Source organism: Solenopsis invicta, chromosome 7 (genome assembly GCF_016802725.1).
Source record: "Solenopsis invicta isolate M01_SB chromosome 7, UNIL_Sinv_3.0, whole genome shotgun sequence".
NCBI classification, from domain to species: Eukaryota; Metazoa; Arthropoda; class Insecta; order Hymenoptera; family Formicidae; genus Solenopsis; species Solenopsis invicta.
In genome coordinates this window covers 9,556,024-9,572,308 of record NC_052670.1, presented here as the reverse complement: position 1 = coordinate 9,572,308, position 16,285 = coordinate 9,556,024, and positions in this window count along the sequence as shown.

The window sequence follows — 16,285 nt, the reverse complement described above, 5'->3', positions numbered from 1 at the left end:
AGATATATCTGAGAGCTATCATATGTTTGGTTAGAAGAAAATAAGAAATTTATCGAAGGGATTTTTTCCCCTTATTGCGCTTTAATAATTGGTTAGATCAGAATCAGTGAGATGTTCCTTCTTACGCATTTGTTTCTGAGAAATACACATTGTTTCGTGGAAAATATATCTCCTGATGATTTCTATGAAAAATAAATTCTCAAGATATTCTTTAATGTCGTAATTTTTACATTTCATAAATAAAATTTATCAGAGATTTAGATTTGACACGAATAATTGGATTTGATTGGTACAGGTATTGGTACATAATGAACGCGATAATCAATATGAATGACTAATAAAATATTCACGGATGTCATATATAAGCAATAATTGACGATTGCCACGTTCCAATATTCATTTTAAAGTTTTAATTTGCAATCAGATTAAATTTAATTTTTTGACCTTCTATTCTAAAAAATATATATATTTTGTTAAAAATTATCTTCTACATCAGGTACTAAGAAATACTACACAGAAAAGAATTAGTAACAAATCAACAATTCATTGTTTCATATATAAACAAGAATAGAAAATCTTCTTGAAAGAATTTGATAATCTTAAACAGACGTAATTTGCTTACATGAGGAAACAAAATTTCTTTAAGAAGATTTTATATTCTTGCTTATGTATGAAACAATAAATTGTTGATTCGGTACCATTTTTTTTCTGTGTAAGAGTACTCTTTATTTGACCATTATGTCCACACGCAATTCTAGAATAAGGTCACACAAACATTAGAAAGTTAAGCAGGTCTTAACGAAAGATTATATGTCACGCATATCTAATAATAAGCACAGACGTATTATATTTTCTACTATTATTCCGCAAGTCACTTTAAGCTGTCTAACGTAACCAATTTGTAGTTTCGAGAATATCCTACTTAGCTTAGAGTTTCTAGCTTAGAAAGTATTCTTGAATAAGATCATGCAATGGCAAGTCGTATTCTCTGACACCTCACAAACGAAGATCACGCCATATATAAACACTTCCAAATTTAAACTAACAACACTTGGATACAATCACGAACAGACACGGATATTAAAGTCAGATAAATCTCTATTTCTTATATCGTCTTTTCACTGACGACTAGCCGATAATACTGACAAAGGGTGCAGTAATTTGCAAATTGCATGCAGGAAATAATAATTTTAATATAATATTCGTTTCATTACCATTTTATCGTAAAATATATTTATATCCTCTGTATTAAAAAATTTATCCTTATGAATATATAAAATGATAAATGTATTCTTATAATGAAAAATTTTGACGTAGAAAATCTCTCATTTATGACATCGTGTTAATTAAATAAAACAAAACCGAAATTATTATATATTATTTCAGTGAATAAATAAACTTTTAGATTTTTGCAAAGTTAACTTATTAATTATACTTTTAGATTTTGGCAAAGTTAACTTATTAATTATACTTTTAGATTTTTGCAAAGTTAACTTATTAATTTTTTGCTCATCCGACCGATGAATCGTTTAATTAAAACAAGTGATAACTTGAATAGGACAAGTAGCTTAGCTCTTGTTCATTTAACATTGTTATTGCGATTATCGTTGTTGGAATAAGTAGTTAGGAGTAAGTATTCTCGGGCACGTAAAGCTTCTATTAACGTTATATCATTCTTATCTCTCTCTGTCACGTGTCAGTTACTTATTAATTGTGACTGAGCACATTTTTGACACGTGATTCTTGGCGAACGCAAGACTCAAGCTATGAAGGTGGGGAAGCTACGGAGAATTTTGTCTCTCGAGGAGACGCGTGCAAGGGTAATGCTGTCCAGGAACGGACATACTCTCACAGCCTCCGCGATCTTTATCCCGGTGGTGCCACCCTTAGACTTACTTTGTTGTGTCTCAGAGGTCGTTACGGTTATTAGCGACTGTCGACGGTACTTTCAAGTTTTCGCCTCGTCCCGAGCTTCTCACCGCATCCGGTTTCCGGTCGTTAAAAGATGTCGCAGGAAAAGTACAAGTTGTGTCGTTCTACTTTCAACTTAGTATTTCATTTGAGTTAGAGAGAAGAATCGTTTAATGATATATATAAATAATCTTACGTAAATCAAATTCTCGTTCTTATATATAATTGTTATAAATAAAAATTAACGACGTATGATATATACGAGGTATACGATACAATCGTCACATTATTTCGGTAATGGTATAATTACGATTTATTCACGTGTTATCGTAACTTGAATAAATTCTAAATGCAGGAACATTATTTCGGCATAAGATGAATTATCGATTAAGGCAGTATTCATAATATTTAAAATATGTTACACAATCTGATCCTATTGATTATGTTACATAATTTACTTTTAGGAAAATCAATATTTTCCAATCACACCATTTAAAAGAATTGTTATTTGTCCAATAAATCTAAATTTGCTTTGTACATTCTATCATATTTGTCCGTTACGAATATATCTTGCAAAATAATTTTTTACAACAATTTTAGCCATATATACACACATTTGTTTTAAAATATTCAGCGCGGCACTAACTAATTAAATCGTAAGAGAGTATAATAGAATCTATGTGTAGTTTGGGCAGATATGAGCGTGTACCTTTCAGAGATGTATCGTCTGTTAAATGCTCGTTTCAAACAAAGATTGCATTTACTTTTTTGCGTGTAACTATTATATATTGAAACCGCAAAGCTGACTCAACCATGCGTTCCGAAGAGGATAAAGGTCAACCTCTGTATCTCTTGGCTCGTGGCTATGCACATTACCTATGGTCTTTCGTTGTGCTCGCGTTAACATATGGTACTTTGCCAGATATTGAAAGCACGGCTGTGTTCAAAATTAATTCACCAACGCGTTTCTGGCGGATTATTTTAGCATAAATTAGAAAATATATTCTGCGACAATCTCGTATCAAAGCGTAATTAAACGATTATACACAAAAATATTCAGATTAATAATCGCTAATGTTAACATTTACATAATAATTAGCTTACTTCTTGCTGTATACACTACACATAAAAATTAGAAAGTAAATTATTTGAAAAATATCTTAAGTTTATATGTACGAGAATATGTTAATTTAAAATCAGCTGTTAACTAGTGTTCTCTCTTCTTCAGTAGAGTAATAAGCAGTATTTTCAGTGTTGATATTAATATTATTTTTAAATTTATGAAAATATATTAAAATAGAATATAAGTATTGTTATTATATAAATATATTACATAAATGTATAATATAAATATTTTTATATAATGTATTAAATACTATTATATAAATACATCTACACATGAGACTGATAATGTTTGAGAATCGTATAATTATAATACACACACACCTACACACACACACACATGAAAGAGCGTTAATCAAAATTGAGTATAAATAAAAGCTGGAAGTTTCTATGGGAACACACCCATAATTAATGAAAATAAATATGTTCTTAACAATACCATCGAATTCCATTTATTATTGAAAAGGTCATGTGTGTAGCCATTCTCATGAATTTATCGATTTATGCTTATGATTATGGAATATGAGAATATGAAATTTGGGATACTGAGAACTCTTGTAAATATCGTATCGCATTCATGTGTCGTGCGTCAATCATTTATCCATGGCTCCATACGGAAATATACAGAGCTCTTAAGGCAACGTATATCGTAGCTACGTCCCGTATGCTAAGTTCTAGACGACACTTCTTAGAGATCGAAAATGTATTTATAGTACATCTTTTTATTGTGTAAATTTTTCGTTTCAATTTCCAGTCTATTCAGCTATTTAGAGGTTTTAGAAAAAATTATTTATGTTTTACAAGAAAAATTGAGGTGTAACTTTTATCTCTGAGCGGCACTAGACTCGCTGATTAAATTTGTGCTTTAAAAGCATATCTTCTTGCAATGACCAACTTTAATGTTCTCTTGGTATTGCGTCTAGCATCGAGTACTGTGCCATCACAATGCTAAGTTCGTAAAAGCACAAGCAAAGAAGTCCCATCACAAAATTCATTGGAATTTATCAGAAAATTAATCGGAGCAGTGAAATTACATGTATAATAGTTTTTAAGATTTGCATCTTTATCATATCGGTGATATAAATAAAATAAAAACAGTAATTTTTTCGCAAAAAATTCTTTATGGTATTTGGGGAAAGGAGATAAAAGAGACTCTTTCTCTTGTTAGCATCATTATTTATAATTGTGTTTTAAAACCAAAAATTTATTCGGCGCGCAGTTTGATGAATTTAAAAAGGTAAATTGCACAAGAAATATCAGAAGATCTAGTTACGATCGAATAAAGGATTCATTTTTAATTAGTTAAATGAGAGCAGGTGTAATAAACCAGTTTTATAAAATAGTATAAATATGTAGTATGATTACCAATAGAGAAAATATATTAATTAAGTGATTAACAAATTTATCATAAATTGTATTTTTTTTCATTTGCAAAAGTCGAATATTGTAATTTTTGGCAAACGATTAAGATGTATTGTTACTATTGACAATATTTTTTTATCAAAATTGATCTCAAAATCATTTCATCTAAATTGATATCAAAATAGTTAAAATAAATTTATTTCTAATCCAATTATCAATCTGATATTAGAAAGATAGCGCATTTGTTATTAATCTTCATTAAAACATTTGCGCCTATGTATCAAACATACTGCGGCCGAGGTGTACATTGAATGCATTTTTGAAAAATTTTAGTTTCATTAAAGATTAACCTTGCCCTTTCGACCGAGGCCGAAACGCTGTGAACGTTACATCGAAAGGACATAGATAGGAGAATGCCTGTACATGCTACGTCACCCTCGAAAGTTTCGACGTCTTTCCAACCGAAAGGTGGAACCAACCCCATTATCGAACGTCCTCTACGCTGCCCCCCTCCCCTCTACCCCTCTTCGTATCTCCTACTCTACCCTACCTCCGTATGCGCATCTAATGCAGCTACCCCGAAGAGTTTCAAACGCCTCTCAAAGTGATAAATCCCTGAGTATTCACACCGGATGATTCACCTTGATACAGGCGACTTTTCATCAAAATGATTGGTTTGATCCTCGATTACATAACGTGATGCTCTGGGAAAAGCAGGAGCTCGATCTCTCCCTCCTTCTCACCCTCTCTCTCTCTCTCTCTTTCGTTTTCTCTCTCGTGCGACTGATAACAAACGCTGACCTAAATACGTTCCCGCCAAACCATCGTAAATCGTAATGCCGCAACGTAAGGTACCCCCGCCCGAATCACGTCCGCCTTCTTTTCGGTTTAATCTATTTCGCGCGATATTCTCTATGCTTCGTGAAAGGGAAGGTCTAGCCAGGAGTGCAAAAAGGAATCTACCGAGGAGTGCCAATTAGGCCATTTTCATGTACATCGGCGCAGCCAGGAATAACGCCGATGTTCCATCGCTTTCTCCGCTTTCTGTTTCATCCCCTCGTGAATACGACTTTCAGTTCCCGGACTATGGAGGAAATATGTTCACGACAAACCGAGCACGTACGTCGCGATTTATGGCTTTAGCTTAATACTAGATATCATGTTGAAACCTTTAACTCTACCTCCTTTCATCCGTTTTCTTCGCCTGCTTGCTAATGTAATCCTTACCTCGCTATCCCTCGAAAGATGGCTTTTATTTCGCGAGACTTAATAGCTTCTCGAGTTTAACGTGAATTTACGTTCTTCGTGGATCTTTTTGCCTGCGTGTCCGTTTTCTAAACTCTCGAGTTACGATTTTCGTGGTTCCTCCGTAAAAATCATCGTCTCGTATAGTACGATAGATTGCCCGTAATTCAATTCTGATTAGATCTGTGCCTCGCTATCACTTTTAACCACTTTTATCTGCATTCATATTTCAAATTGTAAAGCGATTGGAAGCGAGCGCAAAACGTGTTGAAGAAAGAGTTGTAGTGGGTGTACATGCGAGTCATTAGTCAAATTTTCCGGCTCGGAACACGACATTCCAGGCACGGCACTGGCTCCGTTCCGAATCGGCGAGCGTGTGCACGGCACTGTGTGCAACCCCGTCAGACACAGCCGCGTTTCCTCGCGTGCACCAATGGTGCATGCTTCCAATACAGCTTAAAGAGGGAAATGTCACAACCTCGCAAATTGTGAAGGTTCTATGACGCACGATAAAATAAAAATTTTTATTATTAAACTTTTTTTCGTATTATTATATCGTAGAAGAGCAGAATGGACCGTGTAGATTGCACTCTGTCCGTTGACGAATTCTAGTAATTATGGATAGTAATTATTTGTTTAGTAACCTGCTGTTATGTAATGGCCCTAATGTGTCAGTGCACAATAACCAACATTTATTATAAAGCATTTCGAAAACTTCTTCAAGGTACAAGTACATTTTAACATTTAATTATACATATTTCCTCATGCTTTTTTAACTTGAATATATTATCACACGATGTATATATATATTTGAGTGCCTTTTTTATTGTTGGATTTTTTATTTGGCTGTACACATTTCGGAGCTATGCAAAATTAAACAATAATATTTTGCTAATGTGAACTCTTATCACTGTTAAAATAAAATTTAATGCATTTTTAAGTTACACATTAAATTTAATGTACAATAAATTTAATGCATCAATCTGAAAATCATGTGCATGAAATTAGTGCACTTTTCATAACATTAAATTTACATTAAATGTACATTAAATGTTTTTTAATGTACATACCTGCTTGAAATTTGCTTCTGTTACATTACATTAAATTCTGCTGTCGATTTTTAACAGTGTACTACGTCTTACAGTAGGCCTCTTTTTCAAAATTTCCATACCGAAGTAGTTATCCGATAAGTTAATTGTAGTTTTCCACTGCTAATCTATAGTTTATATTACATGTAATATAGATTTTCAGTATTGTAGTTTATGTGTTACTGTGCTTATACGTACGTACATATATTTGTACATATTCCGCAATATTTGCTTTTTATTTTGAACAAATATATAATGTTATAATAAAAATTGTTTTTTAAATTAAAACTAATTTTCTAAATTTTTTGTTGTAGTGAGCCATATTATCACCCCTGATGCTCCTCTTTGACTTATTATGCAGTCACTACATTTTTATAAATAGATAATGTTCAATATAATAAACATGTTCTAACTTTGAGTCTAGAATCTGTTAAAGAAGAGTTTGATGATTGTTAAGTTTAAATTTAAAAGATTGATTATTAGCAAAATATACGTACCATTGTACAAAATGTAAATAGGCAACCATAATACTACCTTCTCCTCTATATTTCAAAATTTTGGAACAAATTTGTAATTCTTGTTAATTTTATTTATTTAATATCTGTAAATATATTTACATTTGTGCATAATGTATTTTAGTTTGACGTATTTAATCAAAACATTTCAAATTCAAAGTTCTCAGCGAATCAATCAATTTAGAATTAAATCAACCTTTTACAATACCATACTTAAAATGGTGTCTCATCTCTACTATCTTAGATATCTCCAATTTGTTCATTCTTTTTCACCAATTTAAAATGATTAAAAAAATCTCTGAAAATTTATGAACATACTTTCAGCTTTCTAGAACAAATGTTAAAACTTTAATTTAAAAAAAAATAATAAAATTTATACAATTTAATAATCCATCAAACTTGCGAAAAATTTATACGAACAAGAATCGGTCGCGAACATAAAATAAGGTAGTAGAGAAAGGATAATAATATTTTCAATACCGTGACGTCGGTGTTTTTCCAAGCTCTTAAAGTCGATGTTGTGCACGTGTCTTTCGGGCGCGTGTGTACTGGTCAGTTCGTGCGGATAATGTCACGCGCGGGTGCATCGAAAGCCAAACGAGAAAGATAAGAGCGCACGCGCTTTGGAGACGTCAGAAAATTTCCTGTAAATTTCTATACTCACCGCTTTTTTTGGATTTTACACGAGTCTCGTTGTGAGATTCCCAACGAAGATCGGGAGGAAGCTAAAGCGGCGATTTAGCGTCATATTAAGGATCGGCGCTAACGAGATTGATTGCGGGCAGACATGCACAGGACACTTGCCGTAATCCTTGTCTTATCTCGACGCGCCGCTCGGCAAAATGCGATTTAAATTAATTGGTGTTTGAGACGACATGCTGCGTGTTGTCGCAACATTCAATTATGTTATGCAATGTCATTTGGGATGGAATTTCGATTATGTTATGGGTAAACGCAATTGGCCCTCTCGTAAATAATTGTAAAGTGAATATATTGGAAATTAACAAAACCGTGCAACAGCCTATGTTGAATTAATATATTGAGAAAAAGAAATTGATGAAAAACTAAAATATTTAGTCCGATACAATCAACTAAACACTGGGTTGATTCAATTTATTTAGTTGTACATAAAAGTCCAGTTCATTCGTGTCAACCATTAATATTTTTTAATCAAGAATAAACTAAAGCAACTCAACATTTAATTAAGCAAACGTAATGGATTTAATATTTTACTTTTTAACGTTTGTTATTGAACGCGACAAGATATTTTAGGGGTGGCACATAAGAAAGCCTTTCCAAGGCTCAGCATGTTTGGAAAGTACACGTACAATCCGCGTAGTTAATAATCGTAGTAAAAAGCGTGATTTTACTATGGCGGATTTTTTTTTTTATGGAAAACGGTGGAGCTTCGGAAAATACGAGTCGCATAACTTGCCGCTCAGTGGACTAGAAATGTCACGACCGCAACCAATCGTACCGGAGGGACTTTGCGACCGAGAAACAAGGCGTCGTACGCTCGGACATCGGATGGAGCCGCTTTGCAAAGCCTCTTTGGAGTTGCCCCTCGGTCGGGAAAGCGTTGCTTTACGGCCGAGCGTCTCTGGGAATTCCGCCAGATGTGAAACAATCAGCGGGCGAGTGGTGTGTACATACGCGTTTGGATGGATGCGTGAAAATCCTCCCGTGTATTTCGTTCTCGTGCGATCGTGTGGGTTCGCGTATATATAACGAGAATTTGGACGGGCGACACGCTTGCGCGTGTCCGTTAAGGGCGGCGCAAATCATTGACGATTATCTCTTTAATTTCAATGAGGTCGATCGGTAGCCGCGCGGCGAATATTAATCGGCCTCTCGCGTTCGCATTGCATGCACGTTTCCCACGCATCGACGCTTAGCGCTGATTGTGATAGCATTGAGGAACGAACGCCTCCACACACACGTCGAGGCGGCTCCTTCTCATTACGTATTTCTGCATCGAATAGCGGTACGTCAATTTAATATCGTTTCCCTGTTTAGAAAATTTTAATTCAATATTGTTGCAATTCATTAAACATTCCTCAAATTCCTTCCCGCGCCATTTCATTGCTGGAACTTATTTTTGTTACGCAGTTAATTTTATAAAACGGAAATATCCGAAATGTCAATAGATGACATGACGTCAGTTTGCGAGCTGTATGTGCGAGCTGAAATACCAATAATATTTTATAAAATTATTCAGCTATTATTAATCGATTAATGCGGAAATGCATTAAGGATGGCAGACCGGTTAAAACAAACAAATAATGCATGCGATGCGAGCTACAGCGAGGAGATCAGCGAAAATTTCGTCTCCTAAATACGTTCCATCCTTCCCAGTAACTTCGCTCCGAAAGTATAGCCGCGCTGGATTATACGTCATGAATTACTGCAGGACCAAGCATCTGCGGTAAAAGCCTATATCCGCGTAATTTACGCAGAGACGCGCGGTATAAGCACGCCGTTATCCGAGGATCGTTATCATTTCAATGCTATTTGCGGTAAACACGTTATATATCGATCAGTCTCGATATTACCGTGCTAACGGTTGAGATCCGATATTCACTCACAAAGCTTGAAAATAATCGTGAAAAAAAAAGAGAGAGAGAGAGAAACCTTTATGCTCCCTTTATGCATTATCGTATCCAATTTATGGCAATCTCTGTACAAATTTTCAGTATTCGTTCGTTGGATAAGTTTCGATCGAGCGTACGGCGTATCTCGTTTTGAGAATTTTAATTTTATCGATTCCGCTTATTCACCGCATTTATCTGATTCCGGTAGGCAGGAAAAAAAATGAAACTGCACTCTCCGAGTACCCCTTGAAGAGTTGCAAGAACCAGAAGTTTTTAATTTCAAGGCCTTTGAAAATATCCGCACGGCGTGCGGCGTAAGCATTCATACGCCGGATTTAAAAATGAAAAAATTATTTTGGAAAAAATCGTAACGTAAAATCGTCAAATAAATTTTCATCTGTATAATCTTGTACATTCTAAACGCGAGGTGCACAAATGCTGCCGATAAAGTCGTTGAAGTGCTAATATGAAAGCAGTTCTCAAAAGCTCTCGTCGTAACCATTGACCGTAAAAGTATTTGTCTCGCCCGTTCAACTGGCGATCAATGATTCCAATTACCTACTATCACTGACTCGCTTCTGCGTCGAAGGCAACTCAAGTTCTTCTCGACCAACTACGGGTAGCCGGTTGATAAAGCCGAGAGTGGTTCGCGAGCTTTAAAGCTTCCTTCGAGCGGTAAGCACCGAAGCTACATCAGTCAACAAAGAGCTTACCATCGGTGGAAAATACTTTGATAACACGAGTCAACGTTCGTATCGTCGTAATTTTCTGCAGATTGTTGCTATTTGATTATATGAAATGTAAATCTCCGATGAATATTAATTAAACTTTGTAGTAATTAAATTCATGCTATCTACTCTGAGAAAATTAATAAACGTTATTATTTTGCTAATATGAAACCATATTACAGCTTACATAGCGGTGCCATCGGCAGCTTGGCATCGGCAAGAAATCTTTTTTATCAACGTGATAAATAATTTCTGTCTTCATTTTACCAGTTAATTAACAATAAAATATTATTAATATTACATCTATATATTTAAGAAACACGGTTGAAGTAAACCTTGCCATACATCCCAGAACACTTTCTTTGATGGAATACGGCGGCGATTGGTAGTTATAAATGTATATATGGTCTTGTTTGGATAATCCGAGAAAATATACAGGACCTGAGTGCACGTTGGTACGATGAGAAAATTAACTACGGTTGATCGACTAACAGCTGTCGCACTTACTTTTTAAGTTCTCTATCGAATAAAAACAGGATATACACGTGTATCTCGCGTTTTATAAAAGCTAGTTTTATGTGTTAAACTATGAATAAAATTATTCTTCGTTTCTCGAAATTTTATACAATTATTCTTGATATAAAAATAATGGACTTGAGATTTACTAGAAGTTTGAGTTGATTAATATGGTACGAAATTTAATTCTTACTTATAAAAACCAATTTCGGTCCTCCTAACGCGAGCAGCATCCCATTCGCAATGTTACGGAATACTTCCGTTAAAAAAAATACCTTTCTTTAAATACGAATGCGTACATATTTGATAAAAGTCCGCCCGCTCGCGACAGGCACGTTAAAAGCTTTTTATATGACGTAAGAAAAGTAAGACGGCGGGACACTTCACCGAAATAAAATTTCGTGCGTTGCGTGATAAGTGAACCGCATGCGCGCACATGCGTTGAGGTCGTTTGAAAAGAGGCAGAACAGAAGCGGGGAGGGGGGGGGAGGAATTATGTATGTTCTCAGAATGATTCATAAATAGTTTATTTTCGTACCGGCTGCCGCGAGGCGCATCGTTAGTCGCGGCCAAAGCTGCCGCCTTCGAGACGCGTCCGCGTATTTCCTCGTCGGTTTCTTCGCCTCTCGTTTCTTCGCCTCTCGAGCGTAGACGCGCGCAGCATAGTACGAGGTTTGAGGCACAAGGCACCGAAATCCGTATTAACATTTCAAAGGGCGCATGAGTAATAAATCTAGCTTGTGCCAGCGTGGGGCGTGAGGCTACGGATTCCGCAGTACTCCATAATAAATGCACATCGGGGTAAAAGGTGTGACCATAATTGCACCGTCGCTCGTTACCGCGCATAGTGACTGTGCGACGGCCGATTCACACTAATTGAAATCACATCCAATACCCGTTGCGATTAATATTGATAGCCGTTTGTGACACATTTAATTATTACGCGTTGATTATTTAGAATAATGCATACGCGTGATGAACCGTAGCGTTAACGCGCACGGTGGCACGCTTATGCTTCCGCTTGAAAAATGGTGTTGCCATCATTGGGAGGTAACGTTTTATTAAACCGCATGCTGCGTTATTTCAAGCACGAAATTACGAGCATCTTTCATGAAGCATATACTAATGATTATGCACCAATATTTTGCCATTTGCGAGCTTCCATTCCCCTGTCCATAATTACGGTTTCAAAAAATTACAACGCAATTATAAAATATATTCCTGTTTATCATAACTTTGCATTTTTTCGCCTCGCAATTTTTATATTTTTTCAGAGGTATAAACTGAAGTCACGTTTGCTTTTAAATATATATATACTTTAATAAAAAGAAACGGTGCAATGTTACATTTAAATGAATTATTTCTTGGTTTCAAAACGCTGTGCAACTGTCATAATGTAATGCGTTTGTTTGACGTATGTTCTAATTAAACCTCCAAACTGGAATACCTCTAAAATAGAGTTGATGCCTCTTCCACAGTTCGTTAGCCGCGACTAGTGAAAAAATACGTCATGCCTACCTAAAAAAGAGGGTTCTCGATGCCCGTATCCTTGACGTTGCTATTCAGACGGCACGTACAATTGAAAACGAAGCATTATAGAAAGAAATTCGATTAACTGTAGCCAAAGATATATACTTCATTCGTACGACATTATTCATTGTTGATCGAATATTCTATTACATGCAGCTACTCCCGACAGGTATTCAGTTGCGCGGTTTAGAACCGCAATAATTGTTTGTAAAATGAAGCGAAGATATTTAACGCAGATACTCGCGTAATGAACTTCGAAAAATCGATCGTGACTTTTTGAAAACCGAAAGAATTAATATTGCAAGTTTACATAGTACATGTTACGCCGTAGTTGAGTTACATAACTCGTTTATGTAATTCGATGGAGAAAAAGAGAAAGTTTCTATCAAATATTTTGCTTGCCCAAAAACGGATGTAGGTATGTACATCCACCGACAGTGAAATGTAAAAATATTAATACAGCACTAATATTTCCCATAACGAAAATATTTAAAACGATGAGATTATTCTAGATCTTTTTTTTTTTTTTAACCAACGACGACTCGTAACGTCACGCGTGTGTGGGATCAGAAAAAAATATCGCTCCACTGATTTACACTCGTGTCATAGTTCACGGACCAGTGAACGGAAGGAATCAGAGCAATTTTAATTTGCATATTTCACAAATGCAGAAACAAGTCGGTCGGACTGCACGCAACAGAATTTTTTCCCCGGCGCGAGAGATAGAGATAGAGCACAAAGGAGAAAATAGAAGAAATACAGAGGGGGAAAAAAGAAGAAAGCGACAAAATTTCCCTGTAAGGCCTCAACTTCGTTCAGACTTGATGAGATCAGCATATTAAAAATAAACGAATAAGTAAGTTTTTTAATTAACCCCCACCCAAAAAGAAACTCGTCTCTTTACTTTAACTTCATTGTGGTTGAGTTTCCACGGAGAAAATTTTTATCTATTCAACAATTTCAAATATGCCTTCAAATGTGTGCACTTCATTCGCGCGTTCGTGAAAGGTAACAAATTAATAACGTGATGCCAAATAATGCGCGACCGTGTGGCTTCGAATCGTGCTGCTTACGTTAGGTAATTTTGAGGATCATCAAAGAAAACAATTATTGCTCGCGTGAGAGTATATACAGCTTTGAGCCTATTTAAGCGGAGTTCATACACTTGCACTCCTGTTTCTCTCGTTTCTTGGCTGGTACGTGAAATGCATATGAAGCGCGTCTTAAATCGTCGGCGTGCAGGCGTGCTGCAGAAACAGCTGTTTTCACTGTTGCAATGTACATACGCTTAACTCATATTGCTAGGCCAAACGTCGAGGTACGAGACTGCCATTGTGTGCCAGAGTGTCAGTCTGTTTATATATTCAAATTAAATCTTTTTTTATATATATTCTAATATATATTATATACATTATATAATATATATTATATATTATAATTTTCTTATAATATACCTCGTAACTTCGAGCTTACCAAATTTAACAACAAGCGAGATGTTTGCTGCTAAAAATTGGAACGAAAAAATGGAACGTTATTACACACTGAAAAAAAATTTTTTAAAAAGCTAAAATGTTTAGTCTGATACGATCGGATTGGTTTAACAATTATTTAATTACACAAAAAAAGATTAGATAGTTTATTCATGCCAATCATTCAAGTTTTTTAATCATTCAAGAATTAACTAAACCAACTCAATATTTAGTTAAACGTATCGGGCTAAATATTTTAGTTTTTCAACAAATTTTTTTTTCTCAGTGTGTAAACCTTTTTTATTTATATATAGAGAAAAAACAAGAGTCGTGAAATACGTGTAGGATGATGAAATATTATGATATCTCGAATAATTTTTGTATTGTTTTTTAAGTCGTTAAAATTACTTCATTACAGTTTAGACACTGTCAAATGGTTACAGATCATTAGTATTCACTGCGTTTTTGTAAAAGCTAAATTTCAACTTTGAAGGTAGCAGCGATTTTTACAAATGTATACCTCTCTACGTAATTTTGAAAACTATGTTACATATTAATTTTTTTATTGTAGTCTAGCTTGAAAGTTTTGAATGTGGCTTTCAAATAGTGTAATTAAACTGAATGTATGCCATAATATGTGTATCAATTTGGCATATATAATTATATCAGTAGTGAGAGGGATTGATCGTGAGATGGTCGTGAGCTATTTGTATTATAAGCATAAGATCGATTTTGCAACTTTATAATTTTATAACGTATATTATATAATTAATTATTAACAGCAAAGAAATTATTTTAAAAAGTTATTTTTGAGCCAAAAAAATTATTTTAAAAGATCTTTTTTTTTAAATAGATATATATTTTATAAAATATTAGTAAACCTTGCTAAGTGACATATTTTTCTCTCTTCAATAAATTGTAAATTAAGTTCATTGTACACTTGAACTTCTACCTATAGGGTGATTGATAAAACTTTATGGCTAACAAACTGGTGTTAATAAGAATTGTATCGCATCAATCCCTCTGTTCGAAAATAAGTTTGGTTATTACAAGTAAAAATAATGCAGTTGGTAGAAATGAAAATTACCGTTGCGTTTCGTTTTTTCCGTCAGTAAAATTAGTAGAAAAACGTCCTAAAGATTTTCAGGTTTAAAATTACGGACATTTCAACGTTACCACAAGCTTGAAGTAACACTGCAGAAATCTTTTGTAACTTCCATACAATATTACAATGTTTCAATGTAAGATTTATGCAATGTTCCTTTAATCTTTCAATGCTAGGTTATGACTCTAACTTTTATTTTTTATAACAAATGTTATATTAATGATTATTAATATTATTAAAATATGGATGTTTTTATTTTAACTCTTCCCTTTCTTTTTTCCTTTCTTCTCTTCATCTTTATCCTTTTTCCGTATTTAAAAACTCTATTCTTCCTTTTCCTTTCATTTTTCATTATTTTATTTCTTTTCATTTTTATATCCAACCCTGCAAATAAGTTACTAGAATTTATAATGCAGTGCGATGTAAGTAGATATCCCTAAAAATCGTTAATTAAGAGACGCGGCAGTCTTGCGTAGCGAGAGAGACTCCGTATTACCCAAGGCCCGAAACGCACATGCATCGCCGTCTCTGTTAAACCCCCACTCGGGTCTTTGACCGCTCAAGGTCTCGTCAGACAGGCGCACGTGCTTGCCGTCTGGGCCGCCTCCCCACTCTTCGTCGGCCAAGGAGAGTGGGGAGGCGGCCTAGACGGCAAGCACGTGCGCCTGTCTGACGAGACCTTCAGCGGTCAAAGACCCGAATGGGGCTTTAACAGAGACGGTGATGCGTCTCGGGTCTTGGATAATAATACGGAGTCTCTCTCTCGCTACGGAAAACTATCGCGTCTCTTAATCAATGACTTTTAAGGATATCTACTTGCATCGCACTGTATTACAAATTCTCGTAACTCATTTACAGGTTTGAGTAATTAAAAAAAGAAATTAAAAGTTAAATAATAAAATTAATAACTTTTATCTTAACTTAGTTGATTTTAAATAATTTAGTTTTTAACTTTAACTAGTTATTTTTTACAAAGAATTTACAATGAAGAATGAAAGAAAATGAAAATAGGAGAGCAAATTATATATACACACACACACACACACACACACACACACACACACACACACACACACACACACACACAGAGAGAGGAATAATAT